Below are 14,980 nucleotides of genomic sequence, written 5' to 3'. Positions count from 1 at the left end.
AACTTTCTGTGGTTAGATCTGATAGGATCCAATTCCAGGCTATTATGTGTCACCTTTGCAGAGGGGTAGGACATACATTAACAATGTCAGTTGGGGGGCTAGAATTACATCTAGTATTTTCCACATTCAAGTGTCCTTGTCATTATTGCTAAATCAATCTGACCGTCATTATGGCTAAAGCATCTGGCTCAATAAGTCTGGTCAACCACTGTCAGTAGTTATGCCACACAGAGACAGAACTCAAGATTCTGACCACATTTCTGTGTCCTCCAAGTTGGACCACTTCTGGCATATTTCAACCACTGGAAAGGACCTTTTAGTAAAAATTTTTTGAACAATTATTTAATTTTATTATAATTATCATTTTTAAATTTGTCACAGGGCATAGATGCTTAGCAGAGAGAGAGACAAAAAGAGAGAGAGAAAGTGAGAAAGCAAGCTGCCAGGTCTGGGTCTTGAACCATAGTTAGCCATGTGAGAGTCCAGCTCCTTAACCACCATGCCACCTACTGGCCTCAGGGACCTCTTTTTTATTAAAGTTATTTTTTCTGATCTGATTGAATGATTTCTTCTCCCATTATAGGAAAGCCATGAGTAGCTTGTTCTGAGGTATGTTTTGAGCTATGAAAGACATCTATTAGAAAGCTTTCATTTGAAGGTTTCTCTTTAGGTGACAGTATTTTATGATTGGACAGTCTCTGCAGGTACCAGATTCCCTATTGCATCTAACTGCATATTTGTACACACATGTTCAGACATGAGACACTCTGCATGGTCCCTGAATCAGTTAAGCATATATCCAGAATGCCCACCATGCCTGCAGTTGTGACACCATGTGCTAATATTTTTCTTTGCTCCAGTCTACTTTTTTGTCCAGTTTGGGTCCTTCAGGACAGCTAGAAACAGGTGTTCCCATATTAATGAGGCAAAGTGCACATGGAGGAAGGGATTTCCAACAGCCAGGGCCACTCATGACTGTACATTTTGTGGGCAAGCCACTCACACCACACTGACTGAGACCTCTGCCCTGATGAGGCACAGCAGAACAGGTGTAGGAGATTGAGTTGCCACAAAAAATTGTAACTCACAAATACCTGTCCTAAAAGCTTGGCACTGGGATCCAACATCTGTGAATATCAAATGCAACTCACTTGTGCCCAAATCTCTAGGCATCTAATACATTTCTATAATTTTCAATCCAGTAAAGTATCCTTTCTTTGTTAAGAACATCTAAAGGTGAACCTTATACCATGCAGTAACTTGCTATTTGACCATCTTCATTTGTATTGTTATAATTCTCCATTACGCCATTCCCTCTTTAGTAAGGTCTGTAAGCAAAATTCCTTCCGTATTTGGAGCCTCTTTCATTTCATTAGTCAACTTCTTGACGTATCTATTTAACTGAGTATCACTGAGGAATTTACAAGCAAATGCCAGTCTATCATGTACTGCAACTTTGTCTTAATTGAAAATTTCATCATAAGATCCTGCTTTGCTTAGAAATGCACACATGACACAGATATGGGGCTGTTCAGTTGTAATCATAGAATGCTGTACATTTCTTGCCAAAGGGAGTTCTTTTCATCCATATAACCTGATAAAACCATTATTGCCACATTGAGATTCAGATCTTTTTCTGAAGATGCCCCTGCATTCAAGATTTGGATTGCTCATCACATACCAAGTTGAACAATGCCACAGCAGCAGCTCTCTCCCATTCTCCTTCTTGTACAAGTGAGTTCAGAAATGGGGGCCAGGATGGTGGGTGGGTGGGTAAGGGTGCTGGACTCCCACATGGTCAACCGTAGTTTGAGTTCCTGATCTGGCAGCTTGTTTTCTTGCTTTCTCTGTCACTCTCTCTCTCTGTCCCTCTCTGGTAAATTAAAATAAATAAATAAAGTTAAATAAAATAATTATTTAAAAAGCCCCCACAAACATACAATGCCTCTCCTTCATAGCTTGAGTATATATTGAGTGTCAGCACTCTGTGGCCGAAATCAAATGACTAAAGGATATAGAAACATACTAAGTGGTTGTGAATACCAGATGCGGTGTGGAAGAGGGTGGGCGAAGGAGTAGAGTATGAGGAAGGACATTAAGGAGAAAAATAGAGAAGCAAGTCATTTATGGGACAAAGAAATAGGTTATTATCTATTGAAAATAACTTTATAGTATTGTTAACTGGACTGGTGAGAAATGTACACATGTTGGAATTTTCAGTTTGCAAGCTAAGTAACACGTGATTGAATGTATAAAAGAAATTGAAATTTAAAAATTAAAGGAAAAAAATCACAATCAAGTGAGTTCAAAAATGACCCCTCATCTACATCCATACCTTTCTTTATCCACTCACAAAATTATAAGGCTAGAAGTCTCATTCATTTAAATTTTGAATATCAGTTTGCTTATCCAACCTACACCAATTATGTCTGCTGCATTCTGCCATTCCCAAAGATGATTTTACAATTGATTTAATCCTGCATTAGCCAACAATTCTTCGCTGCCTGGAGATTTCTGAGTCAGATCTTCTGTATGTTGCTTCATAAAGTGCAGGGTATACCTGCGCGACTTGAGCTGTATTTTAGCTGTATTTCCAGCTAAAATGTGGTTTCTCCACACCTGCTCTGTATCAAGTCCATACCTTATAAAACCTGAAGGTTCATCTTTATTCTACCTTTTTCTAAAGAATTAGTGCTTCCTTTTCCTGCACATTATACAAATGGCCATAAGCCCACATTAAAGATGTAATTGGAGTCCAGGCAAGAGATATCCTTTCAAAAACAGTGAAATCAGGTATTTGAAGTGTTTGGAGTTGCAACTAACATTCAATTGTGACTTGTTGGACGCCATGTGAAGGAAGCAATGTAATCGTTCATTTTGCTTCCTTAACGTGGGTTCAGTTTCATCCCCAATGGGAGTGGGTGTACATTACTATCCCTTGTGAAAGTGGCAAGCAAGCCAGTCCTAGCTGAACACCATACTCCTTTTGTTAAGGGCTCTGATTGCTTAGTCAGAGTCAAAGCTGGCTTCTCAAATTTTCTAACATCCCATATTGCAACCTAACTTTCATAGAAGAAAGCTTTACAATTGTGGAAGTATGAGTCTACTGTCACCCCCGAACAGCTTTTGATTTACAAATGTCTTTTGGTTTGCATTCTGAAGATCAAATGTGACTAGGTTACAATGCATTACAAGCAAGGTGAAGTTTCTGGTCTCCTGGAAGGCAATAAAATGAAAAACAAGCATCTTTCTGTCCTAATTCAAAGAGCAGTCACCTTCTCTATTCTCCTTTCAGGATTTTTGGGCACACACACATGTCCCCAGCATGATTTTCAAGCTACTGGATCTGAGACTCAAACCACATCATTAGCTATGTGGGATCCAGCTGCCTTAACCTTCACACTACCTGCTGGCCCATGATCTTTGAACTTTGAGTTATGACTTGATCAACACTTGTAACTCAACAATTTGCTTGTCCAACTGCTAGCAGACATTCAGGGTTAAAATTCAGATACCAGCCAACACATTTCATATAGAGTTCACCTGAATTTATTGATACTATTGATTGTAGCTGTAGTCTTCTGTAAACCTAAAGATCCAGCTTTGAGTTAATCCACGGCAGATTCTACATGATAAAGGCTCAGTTCTGAGTCACAGACAAGAAATCTATCTACTTGTGCGGTGCCTGCCAACCACCAGGCTTGGTACCAGTCGTGTTTATTGATGTGTTGGAGAGTTCAGTCAGGTCCATTCACTGAAAATCTTCAAGTTTAACAAGTGTTCACCTCCCATCAGTGGTTTCTCAGCACAGGAAGGCTGTGTGGACTCTGAGATCATCACTGGGACGTCAGTAACAGATACTCTCCTAAACCTCTTAATTAGAGGTATGCTGAGTAGGGCCTATCCTCTCATGGAGGTGGTCACACAGCCGCAGCACAGACACTTCCGGCTTGAAGGTCCCCGGCTCTGCGCTGCAGCCGGAAGCGGGCCAGGTGGGGCAACCCGGAAGCGGGCCAGGTGGGGCAGCCCGGAAGCTGCACCTCACCCTCGGGAAAGAACCTCTTCTCACTAAGAATTGTGTGTACCACGCCTGCGGCTAGAGTTTAGACACTGGGCTTCGGAACACGCGGCTGCTTGTATCCACAGCAGTCAGGTGAGTGCCCTCGCTTTACCATGCCATTCCTTTTTTTTTTTTTTTTTTTGAGAGGTTTTTGCTACAGGGCGCATGCACTCACCAGAGAGAGACAGAGAGACAGAAAGTGAGAAATTAGCCTCCCCCGGAGGGGTGGGGTGGCCATGCTGCAATCCCCTCTCCATTCTCCTCTTGGGATCTTGGGCATGCACGCCCGCGCCCAGCATGAGCTTAAGCCACCGGATTTGGGACTTGAACCGCGGTCGAATACATGGGAGTCCAGTGACATAGCCATTACGCCAATTGCTGGTCTCATCATGCCACTGTTTTGAGCAACCTTTTTGGGTAATGTTCTCCTTTTCTTGCCATGAGTCCTGAAATGCCAAGATCCTGACGTGTCTTAGGGTTGCGCTGCCCTCCTTACAATGCCAGCCAGTCATTTGAATAATAAGAAGAAATGATATGTTGCAGTACTGATGTAGACTTTCTTGTCTGTCTTCCCTGAACTCATTGTTAAATTGGACATCTTTTGAAACACCGTATTTTTATCCATTTTGCTGTTCCTTTTGCTCCACTGGAGCATGCTTCTATCCTGTTCCGCCTGTCCACACAGCCTTTTTTTTTTTTCTTTAACTGCTAGAGGGAGTGTGCTTGTGCCAGGGAGAGATATAGAGTAAGCAGGGAGGAGAAAGCCTACCTCCAAGGAGGGTGGTCATCCCACAATCCCTTCTCCTCCATTTCTCATCCTGTTGGGCTCTTATGCAGAGTGTGCCCAGTGTGTTTTTTAAGCCACCAGAGCCAGGATTAGAACCACGGTTGACTAAGTGGGATCTGACTCCCTTAACCACTAGATTATAGGGCCACCCCCTCCCACAGCCATTTTGGTGCATGATCTGTGCCATTCCTATATGACCTCCCTAAAGCTTTGCTCAGCAGATGGGGATTATTTGTAACCTGCCTGATGAAATCCTGTCCTGAATGCCTACTATACCCCAGAAAGTTTTCATATTAATAGCTAGCAACAGAATAAGCTAAACTGGTCCTGTTTCCTTTTCCTATAATTTGTTATCTATCCCAGATATATTTTCTCATTTTCAGAATGTGTCAAATTTTGTAGGGGCCGGCAGGTGGCGTGATGGTTAAGGCACTAGATCCCACATGCTGACTGTGGCTCGAGGCCTGGACCTGGTAGCGTACTTTCTCACTTTCCCTTTCTTTCTCTCTGGCCAAATTAAGAAATAATAAAAATAAATAAAATTAAATAAGTAACTCTTTATTTTTTTATTTTATTTTGGACATTGAAGATCCTTTTTAGTTGTTCCATGTTTATCTGTAGCTTCTCTTCTGTTTGCCTGTTCTCATCTTCACTGTCATTTCCAACCACTCCTTACTATTTGTAGTTTTCAGGTTTGCAGTGATCTTAAATAGCTAATCATTTTGCCTGAACTTCCCTCTCTTGCTTTTTCTGGCTAACTCCTGTTCATTTATTAACATTGCCTTTAAATGTTATTACCACTTGGACTTATCTCTCGATAACTTCCTCCTTTGGGCCTCAGATCGGTCCGCCCATAGCACTTACGTTGTATTGGTTTGTGTGTGTTTTTCATGTTGTTTGTTACCTGTGAGGCTCTCTTCAATGCTTCATGTTAGTTCCTAGCTGGTTCTTCATCATTATTAGGTATGTATCTGCTGAATCCATCACTGAATGCTTGACTAGCTATAAAAACCTTTAGAATAGACAGGAAGCCATTTCAATTATGTTATTGGAAAAGTCATGATGTATTTTTCATTTTTTTTAAATGCAAAATATGTCATGACTTTTCAGACAACCCCATATGACAAGGTACATGAACTGTGTTCACCACAGTATAATAAAAAGGAGACATAAAAAAAGTTCTAGTTCTAGAAGTTCTATTTCATTAATGAGCCAACCAAACTTCTTTGTAAACTTTAGGCTGTTGAAACAGCTTTTCCAAAGGCAGCTTGCTTCTTAATGAAATATTCATGATGCTTGCTTCTTTTGATCTATCTCTATCACCACCCTGAACAATTTGACAATGTTTATGAATTACTCATCAAAGCCCAATGTGTTGAGCGTATTTTCAAGTTCATCTCCAAACAAGGTGATAGTCAAGAAATTTCCATTTTTTAAGCTGCAAAAAGGTAGAATCGAATTTCATATTTAAACAAATCTTATTGCATATCTACTCTGTGTTAAGACCTTTCACATATTCTATTGTATTTAATTGCCTTTTATCTTATGAAGTATTTAGTATAATTTTTTATGCCTTAAAGGTGAGAAGACTGAGGCTCAGAAAGGAAAGGTGAACAGTCCTAAAACACAGAGCTGAGAGTTAAATCCAGTTCTCTTTCTCTGGGATCAGATAGAGCTCTTCCCAATAACAGCTGCCCCCTGCACTGTCTGGTAAGTGATGCCAGAGGACAGGGCCTACGTCTGGTGTATGTTAGTGGCCTCCTAGGATTGCTCTATGCTCAGTCATAGGAGATGTTCAGCTTGAACAGTTCTCCATTTCCTAGGCGTTTGAAACAAGCCTTGGAATCATCTTTTCCTTGTCAGTCTACAGAGCAGTGTATAATAAGAGAGGAGAATATCAATGGCTGCTGAGCTGTTTTCAGTGTGTCAGTGTTATCTGTGAAGATTAAGTGGAAATGACAGCTCCATCTACAGCATTAGCCAGTTATACACACTTCCAAGAATTTGTCACATGGTAGTTTTCATCTCTCCCTCATTAGATCATTTAAAATAATGCATTGGAAAATGTGTGATCCTTGGAGTCACAGACTATATTTTCCTTACTAATATGTGACCTCAGACAAAGTACTGAACTTTGGGGAGCTTTAATTTCCTTAGTTATAAAAATAGAGACTAATACTTTCTTCATAGGATCACTGTGCTGAATTAGATAATATTTGCAAAGCTCTTAGCACAACCTAGCAATTACTAAATGCTCAATAAGTAATAGTTTTACTGTAACAAAAATAAAATGTTTACAATACTTGGTACATAGTGGATCCTAAAAATCGGTTTTCCAATTGGGGGTGGTTGGTGGCATTCCTACTGCTACTATTTCAGTACTACTTCTTTTTAGAGGAATGAGACAGTATTTGGTAAATGTTGAGTTTTTTTGATTATTTTTTTGCCATAGGTTCTATGTGCTCTCCAGAGAGAGATAGAAAGAGGGAAAAAGAGAGTATCAGTGGTCGATGAACGGTTTTCAGTGCGTCAGTGTTATCTGTGGAGATTAGGGAGAGTGGCCATGCTACAGTCCCTTCTCCTTCATTATCCCCTTGGGATTTGGGGTATGCATGCACATATGCTTGGCATGAGTTTCAAACCACCAGGTGTTGAGCTGTGGTTGGTCATGTGGAAGTCCAGCCTCTTAACCACCATATTACCCCCCCACACACACACTTTTTTTTAAGCAGGGAAAGGGATAGATTCTTTTGCAGATTCCTTTGCTCCTGAAGAATACAGTGTATTTCTTGAAATACAAGGGCTTCCTTGAATTACAATATCCTAAATACACAATTATAGATTCCTCAACAAACTCCAAACTTTCTGAAAGGAAATCTCTGTGAATAGAGACTGGCTTGCTACATCTTAAACCAGCTCCTCAGATGATTATTCATCTCACTGAATTTTGAGACCCACTAATCTACAACATCTTCACACACCAGTCCCCAGATTTATACCTCTAATGTTATCAAGAATTTGGGCACTGGTTGGCCTGAGTTCACACATTTCCACTTCCTCAGAGAGATCACAGAATTCTTTTTTTTTGAGAGAGGTTTTTGCTATAGGGTGCATGCGCTTGCCAGAAAGACAGAGAGAGAAAGCAAGAAATCACCCCTCAGGGGGGATGGCCATGCTACAGTCCCTTCTCCTCCATTCTCCTCTTGGGATCTTGGGCACACACACACATGCACCCGGCATGAGTGTAAGCCACCAGGTCCAAGACTCGAACCGTGGTCGACTACATGGGAGTCCAGCAACATAGCCATTACACTAACTGCTGGTCCCAAGGTCACAGAATTCTTATCCCCATTCCCTTGAACTACAAACTTTCTTCTCTGCATCCCTCCAGGGAAAGTTCTTGTCTATACTCCCACTCCCCCCCTCTCCCCCCGTGCCCCCATCCCTTCTCAGTTCTCTCTCTGGGAATGGAGGAGAAGGGATTGCGGTGTGGCCATTCCCCCTGTGGGGGGGTGATTTCTCGCTTTCTCTCTGTCTGTCACTCTCTGTCTTTCTGGCGAGCGCACGTGCCCTATAGCAAAAACCTCTAAAAAAAAGAAAGATTTATTTAATTTTATTTATTATTATTATTATTACTATTACTATTTTTTTCTTTTTTTCAATTTGACCAGAGAAGGACAGAGAGAGAGAGAAAAAGGGAAAGCGAGAAAGCAAGCTGCCAGGTCCAGGACTTGAACTATGGTCAACCATGTGGGAATCCAGTGGCTTTAACTCCCCATGCCACCTGCTGGCCCTTGTTTTGTTTTGTTTTAATTGCCTGAGGGTGCATACACTCACCAAAGAGACAGAGAAAAAGAGAAAGAGAGAGAGAGAGAGAGAGAGAGAGAGAGAGAGAGAGAGAGGGAGAGGCAGAGGCAGAAAGCACACCCTGATAGGGAATGGTCATGCAATAGTTTCTTCTCATCTATTTCTTCTCCTGTTGAGATTTTGGGCATGCACATAAATGTGCCTGGTATATTTTTCAACCTACTGAGGCCAAGACTTGAACAATGGTTGACCATGTGGGATTTGGCTTTCTTAATTACTAGGCTATGAGGTGGCTCCAGGTTTGCCTCTTTATACTTAAAAATTCAGACTCTGCCTGCAACTCTTTACAAGTTTAACTTTTTCAAACCTAAGTTTAAATAATATATTAACTGTATACAAAGTTGGGTTTTTTTTTTTTGAGAGTTTTTTTTTTTTTCCAGTATAGGGTGTGTACACTCGCCAAAAAGACAGAGACAGAAAGTGAGAAATCACCCCCCCACAGGGGGAATGGCCACACCGCAATCCCTTCTCCTCCATTCTCCTCTCGGGATCTTGGGCATGCATGCACACATACCCGGTGTGAGTTTAAGCCACCGGGTCCAAGACTCGAACCGTGGTCTACTACATAGGAGTCCAGTGACATAGCCATTATGCCAACTGCTGGTCCCAACTTGTATACAAAGTTTTATCTTGACATATTTTCAAAGAAGATGCTGGATTATCATTCAAATTTTAATAACTTTAGAAACTGTAAACATAGGTCTAGGAGCTGGCACGTGGTGTGGTGTGGTTAAGGGCATTGGACTCCCCACATGGCCAACCGCAGTTTGAGTCCTGGACCTGGTGGTTTGCTTTCTCACTTTACCTCTCTCTCTCTTTCTCATTCTGTCCCTCTCTGGCCAAATTAAAATAAATACATAAAGTTAAAATAATTCTTTTAAAAAAAATCCATAGTTTTTTTTTCCAAATCATATCTCCATTTGCTCCTCACCCTTTTCCTGGCAGTCGGGCTACACCAAATCAGAACAGAAGTCTTCACTTCAGACCTCAAATTTTAAAAGTTCATAACTTTGTTACTTTTTCCCTGGGCAAGTAAAGTGAAAAATGAGTTTTCTTAGCATCAGCAGCAAATCCACCCAGGGTCTGCTTAAGGAGATACTAGTCTGAGGGCCTTGTTCACAGACTCCAACCTGTACTATCTGATCCAGATCTCACTGAGTTGCCTCTGTTCCAACCACTTACCTAATTTATATTTGTCTGATGTAGCCTCAGAAAGGACATGGAGAAAAAAATCTATTTTCTACACATGCTGTGTTGACAATGATGACATGCATAGTTAAACCCACAATCTACACAGTTCCACACGCCCTGCCAAGTCCTAAGCTCAGCTGCCTTCACAACAGCAAACTTTTAAGATAGCCAGAGGTTTTATATTGATTATTTGACAATTCAACATGCAAGGTGCTCCTGTCCTTTGCTGTGCTGCTATTGAGCTTTTCCAGAATGACAAGGCATTCATAGTGTCTTAAATCAATTTTGAGATTTCGCTGTGAATGAAAGAGCTACACAGGTGACATTGCAACATGCTTTTGGTAAGTCATGACTCTCATCTGCACCTCACCCTGTTAGAATGATTGCAATCACATTTATACTGCAGACCAGCAGAATAAGCTGGAAGCTGAACTTGTAAGAGTTGACTTGGTCACATATGATAATACTATCAAATCTTGGTTTTGGAAATGAGAGCTAGCCATATGCAATTTGAGAAGCGTCCTGGACCTGGTGGTTTGCTTTCTCACTTTACCTCTCTCTCTCTTTCTCATTCTGTCCCTCTCTGGCCAAATTAAAATAAATACATAAAGTTAAAATAATTCTTTTAAAAAAAATCCATAGTTTTTTTTTCCAAATCATATCTCCATTTGCTCCTCACCCTTTTCCTGGCAGTCGGGCTACACCAAATCAGAACAGAAGTCTTCACTTCAGACCTCAAATTTTAAAAGTTCATAACTTTGTTACTTTTTCCCTGGGCAAGTAAAGTGAAAAATGAGTTTTCTTAGCATCAGCAGCAAATCCACCCAGGGTCTGCTTAAGGAGATACTAGTCTGAGGGCCTTGTTCACAGACTCCAACCTGTACTATCTGATCCAGATCTCACTGAGTTGCCTCTGTTCCAACCACTTACCTAATTTATATTTGTCTGATGTAGCCTCAGAAAGGACATGGAGAAAAAAATCTATTTTCTACACATGCTGTGTTGACAATGATGACATGCATAGTTAAACCCACAATCTACACAGTTCCACACGCCCTGCCAAGTCCTAAGCTCAGCTGCCTTCACAACAGCAAACTTTTAAGATAGCCAGAGGTTTTATATTGATTATTTGACAATTCAACATGCAAGGTGCTCCTGTCCTTTGCTGTGCTGCTATTGAGCTTTTCCAGAATGACAAGGCATTCATAGTGTCTTAAATCAATTTTGAGATTTCGCTGTGAATGAAAGAGCTACACAGGTGACATTGCAACATGCTTTTGGTAAGTCATGACTCTCATCTGCACCTCACCCTGTTAGAATGATTGCAATCACATTTATACTGCAGACCAGCAGAATAAGCTGGAAGCTGAACTTGTAAGAGTTGACTTGGTCACATATGATAATACTATCAAATCTTGGTTTTGGAAATGAGAGCTAGCCATATGCAATTTGAGAAGCTGCCAACTTGAGATGCATTAAGCATTATACCATATGTCACTGTATTTAAGGCTGGTTCTGGACCAGTTCATTTTGAATGTCACTTATGAAAGATCACATCTCTGACATTTAATGTGATTGATTATTAGTCTCTGAGCCATAAAGAATTATTTTACTTGGAAAGATGTGTATTCTGAAATAAATATATTTCCTTTGGGAGCCTCTGTACATGGTTCCATCTTCTCTTCCATTTTTTTTCCTGGTAGCTTTAATGTTACAGATATACTTATTCTGATACCATAATGGTTGATATGGACATTGGGCTAAAGCTTTATTTAATCTGTAAGTTAATTCTCCATAATAAAGGAACAGCCTAGGGCCAGCAGGTGGCATGGTGGGTATAGCACCGGACTCCCACACGACCAACCACAGTTTGAGTACTGGACCTGGCAGCTTGAGAATTACACCGGGCACAAGTGCACGTGTGCTCAAAAATCCCAGGAGGAGAATAGAGAAGGGATTGTGGTGTGGCCGTCCCCACTGGGGGATGATTTCTCACTTTCCCTGTCACTGTCTGTCTCCTCTCTGGCTAGTGCACATGCCCTATGGCAAAAACATTTAAAATTTTTTTAAAAAATAAGGGGACATCCTTTCTATTTAAAGTGAAAAGGCGAAGCAATCCCAGTTGTTCAGACCTAGCAGTACGGACCAGGGCCACTCATCTGTGAAGAGAGATATGAAGGAATATCTCAGGTGGGATAAAATGAAGTGTTAGTATGTGACAACAGGACGTAAATTTTGGCAAGTGCCCATTTTTATTTATAATTCAAAGTTATCAAATATTCTTTTGCATATTAATAATGACAATTTGAAAAAAAAAGTATTAGAAGTTCTTTTTCTATTTGTGTGCCCATCAAAAAACAAAAACGTAGTCTGGGACCAGCAGTTAGCATAATGGCTATGTCGCTGAACTCCCACGTAACCGACCGCAGTTCAAGTCCCAGACCCAGTGGCTTAAACTCATGCCGGGCGTGTGTGTACGTGCCCAAGATTTTTAGAGAATGGAGGATAAGGGATTGCGGCATGGCCATCCCCCCGGGTGGGGGGGGATTTCTCGCTTTCTATCTCTCTTTCTCTCTCTGTCTTTCTGGCGAGTGCATGCACCCTATAGCAAAAACCTCTCAAAAAAAAAAAAAAACAAAAACAAAAAACAAAAAACAAAAAACCAAAACCAAAACCAAAACCTTAGTCTTGTAATATGAGTTGTTTTAAATTACCATATTATTTTGTTTACAAACGATTATAACCCTTTATTGTAATGTCTTATAATGAAAAAATACAATCAATTTTATTTGAGTTTTGTTTGGCTGAGTTACCTTAAAGCTTGAGTTACCTTAAAGCTGTTAGGATTCTTGGCTAAGTGAAAATAGATTCCAGCTATTCTTTCTTTTCTTTTCTTTCTTTCTTTTTTTTTTTTTTTTTTTTGAGAGCTTTTCACTAGAGGGTGCGTGCGCTTACCAGAAAGACGGAGAGAGACAGAGAGATAGAAATGAGAAATCACCCCCCAGGGGGGATGGCCATGCTGCAATCCCTTCTCCTCCATTCTCCTCTTGGGATCTTGGGCACGCACGCACATGTGCCCGGTGTGAGTTTAAGCCGCCAGGTCCAGGACTTGAACCGCGGTCGACTACATGGGAGTCCAGCAACATAGCCATTATGCTAACTGCTGGTCCCGCAGCTATTCTTTCTTCAACAAAAACTTTTTGCTATATTTTACAACTTTTGGCTTTAATATTATTTTAAAATTTTTATTCATTTATTTATTTTCAATTTTGCCAGAGGTTAGGTACACTCACCAGAGAGAGAATGAGAATGCACCCCACGTGGCGCATGGGCATGCCACAGTCTTTTCTCCTCCATTTCTTCATTTTCTTGAGATTTTTGGACACACACACACACAAGCCTCTAGTGTGTCTCTCTGTTTTAGAGAGAGAGATATTTTTTGCTATAGGGTGCATGTACTTGTTGGAGAGACAGAGAGAAAGTGAGAAATTACCACTCAGGGGAGATGGCCGCACCACAACCCCTTCTCCTCCATCTTCCTCTCAGGATTTTAGGCATATATGCACACACACCCAACATGAGTTTCAAGCCACCAGGTCTGGGACTGGAACTACACTTGATCATGTGGAAGTCCAATACCTTAACCACTATGCCGCATGCTGTTCCCCTGCCCTCCATGTATCTTCTAAGCACCCCCTGGGCCAGGATTCAAACTGTGCAGTTGGCCATGTAGGATTCAATTCTATTATCTAACAGACCATAGGCTGGCCCTAATTTTAATATTCTACCACTATAAAATGTTTGAGATAAAGGCCTCTGTATTGATATATATGTGACTAAGTTTCATAAAGAAATGGGAGAAGAGGAGAAGGGGTGTGGTCTGTCGCCTATTTTTATAGAAAGTGATTTATAGAAGTGTGGAATCTTTTCAAATTAATGCTTCACATTGAACAGTGTCCAGTGATGCTTCTTAAACTAGACCACATTGTGTAAGCAAATGTTTCAATAAAAAGATGGGAGAGATACCCTTTCTATAATATGGGGTTAATTTCAAACACAGGAAGTAATTATCTCATTACCAGACTTCCAATAAGGGTTCTGGAATGTTTCAGCTAGCACTGAATATCCACAGATAGCTGGAATGTTTTGGCTGTCTTCAAAGATACTAGATTCGACTGAAATTTTAGAAAGGAAAGACATATTTAGAGGAGTTACACAGCTACTCAAGATTTGTTCGTGGCAGTGCTGGGGTTAGAAGCCACATCTCCTGATCTTTAGGCCAACATTTCTCTAACTGGCAATTCTGAATAGTTGGATTTCTCTACTGGAATCTATCTCAGGTGGGGAATAGGGTGCAAAATTGGGCTGTGCCCCAAAGAGTGTATCCCATTGTGTAGGGAGTGGCTGGGCAAGGCACTGGGGACCTTTAAAGTAGACATGGTCTTTGTGCTGATGCTGCAGGGCAAGAGAAAGCTCTAACAAAGACATAATCTATTGTTGCACTGCAGGGCAGTGTAAATTAAAGGAAGCCGAGTATCAGCCAGAGAAGGCCAGTGGAAACTTGTTTAGAACCATAGGATGCAAGATGGTCCAAAATCGCAACAATAAACATAGCTGCCTTTCCCTTCAGCTTCTCCCTTCACTCATTGCTGTAGAAAAGAATAAACCTGGGGGACCAGTAGATGGCATAATGATTATGTTGCTGGACTCCCACGTAGTCAACTGCAGTTCAAATCCCGGATCCAGCAGCTTAAAACTCACACTGGGTGCATGTGTCCGTACATGCCCAAGATCTCATGAGGAGAATGGAAGAGAAAGGATTGTGGCATGGCCATCCCCCCTGGGGGGGTGATTTCTTGCTTTCTGTCTCTCTGCCTCTCTCCGTCTCTCTGGCGAGTGCATGCACTCTATAGAAAAAAATCTCTCTCTCAAAAAAAAAAAGAATGTCTCCAAAAAAAAAAAAAAAAAAAAAAGAATAAACCTGGGAATGGCTCAGGGCGTAGTGTTCTCCATCAGAGATACCGCTTGATCCCCACTTTTTCTACCTGTCAATCTTTTTGTCTTTTCTTTCTCAA

General features: G+C 41.0%; 1 pseudogene; it reads right to left on the bottom strand.

Moving 5' to 3' along the window:
- Nucleotides 1–681: 681 nt before the first annotated feature.
- On the bottom strand, nucleotides 682–3,265 carry LOC102469720 (GATOR complex protein MIOS pseudogene; annotated as a pseudogene).
- Between the last annotated feature and the right edge of the window lie 11,715 nt (nucleotides 3,266–14,980).

This window comes from Tupaia chinensis, unplaced genomic scaffold (assembly GCF_000334495.1).
Source record: "Tupaia chinensis unplaced genomic scaffold, TupChi_1.0 Scaffold000311_2, whole genome shotgun sequence".
Taxonomy (NCBI): Eukaryota; Metazoa; Chordata; class Mammalia; order Scandentia; family Tupaiidae; genus Tupaia; species Tupaia belangeri.
This window is presented reverse-complemented; position numbering and strand designations above follow the sequence as displayed.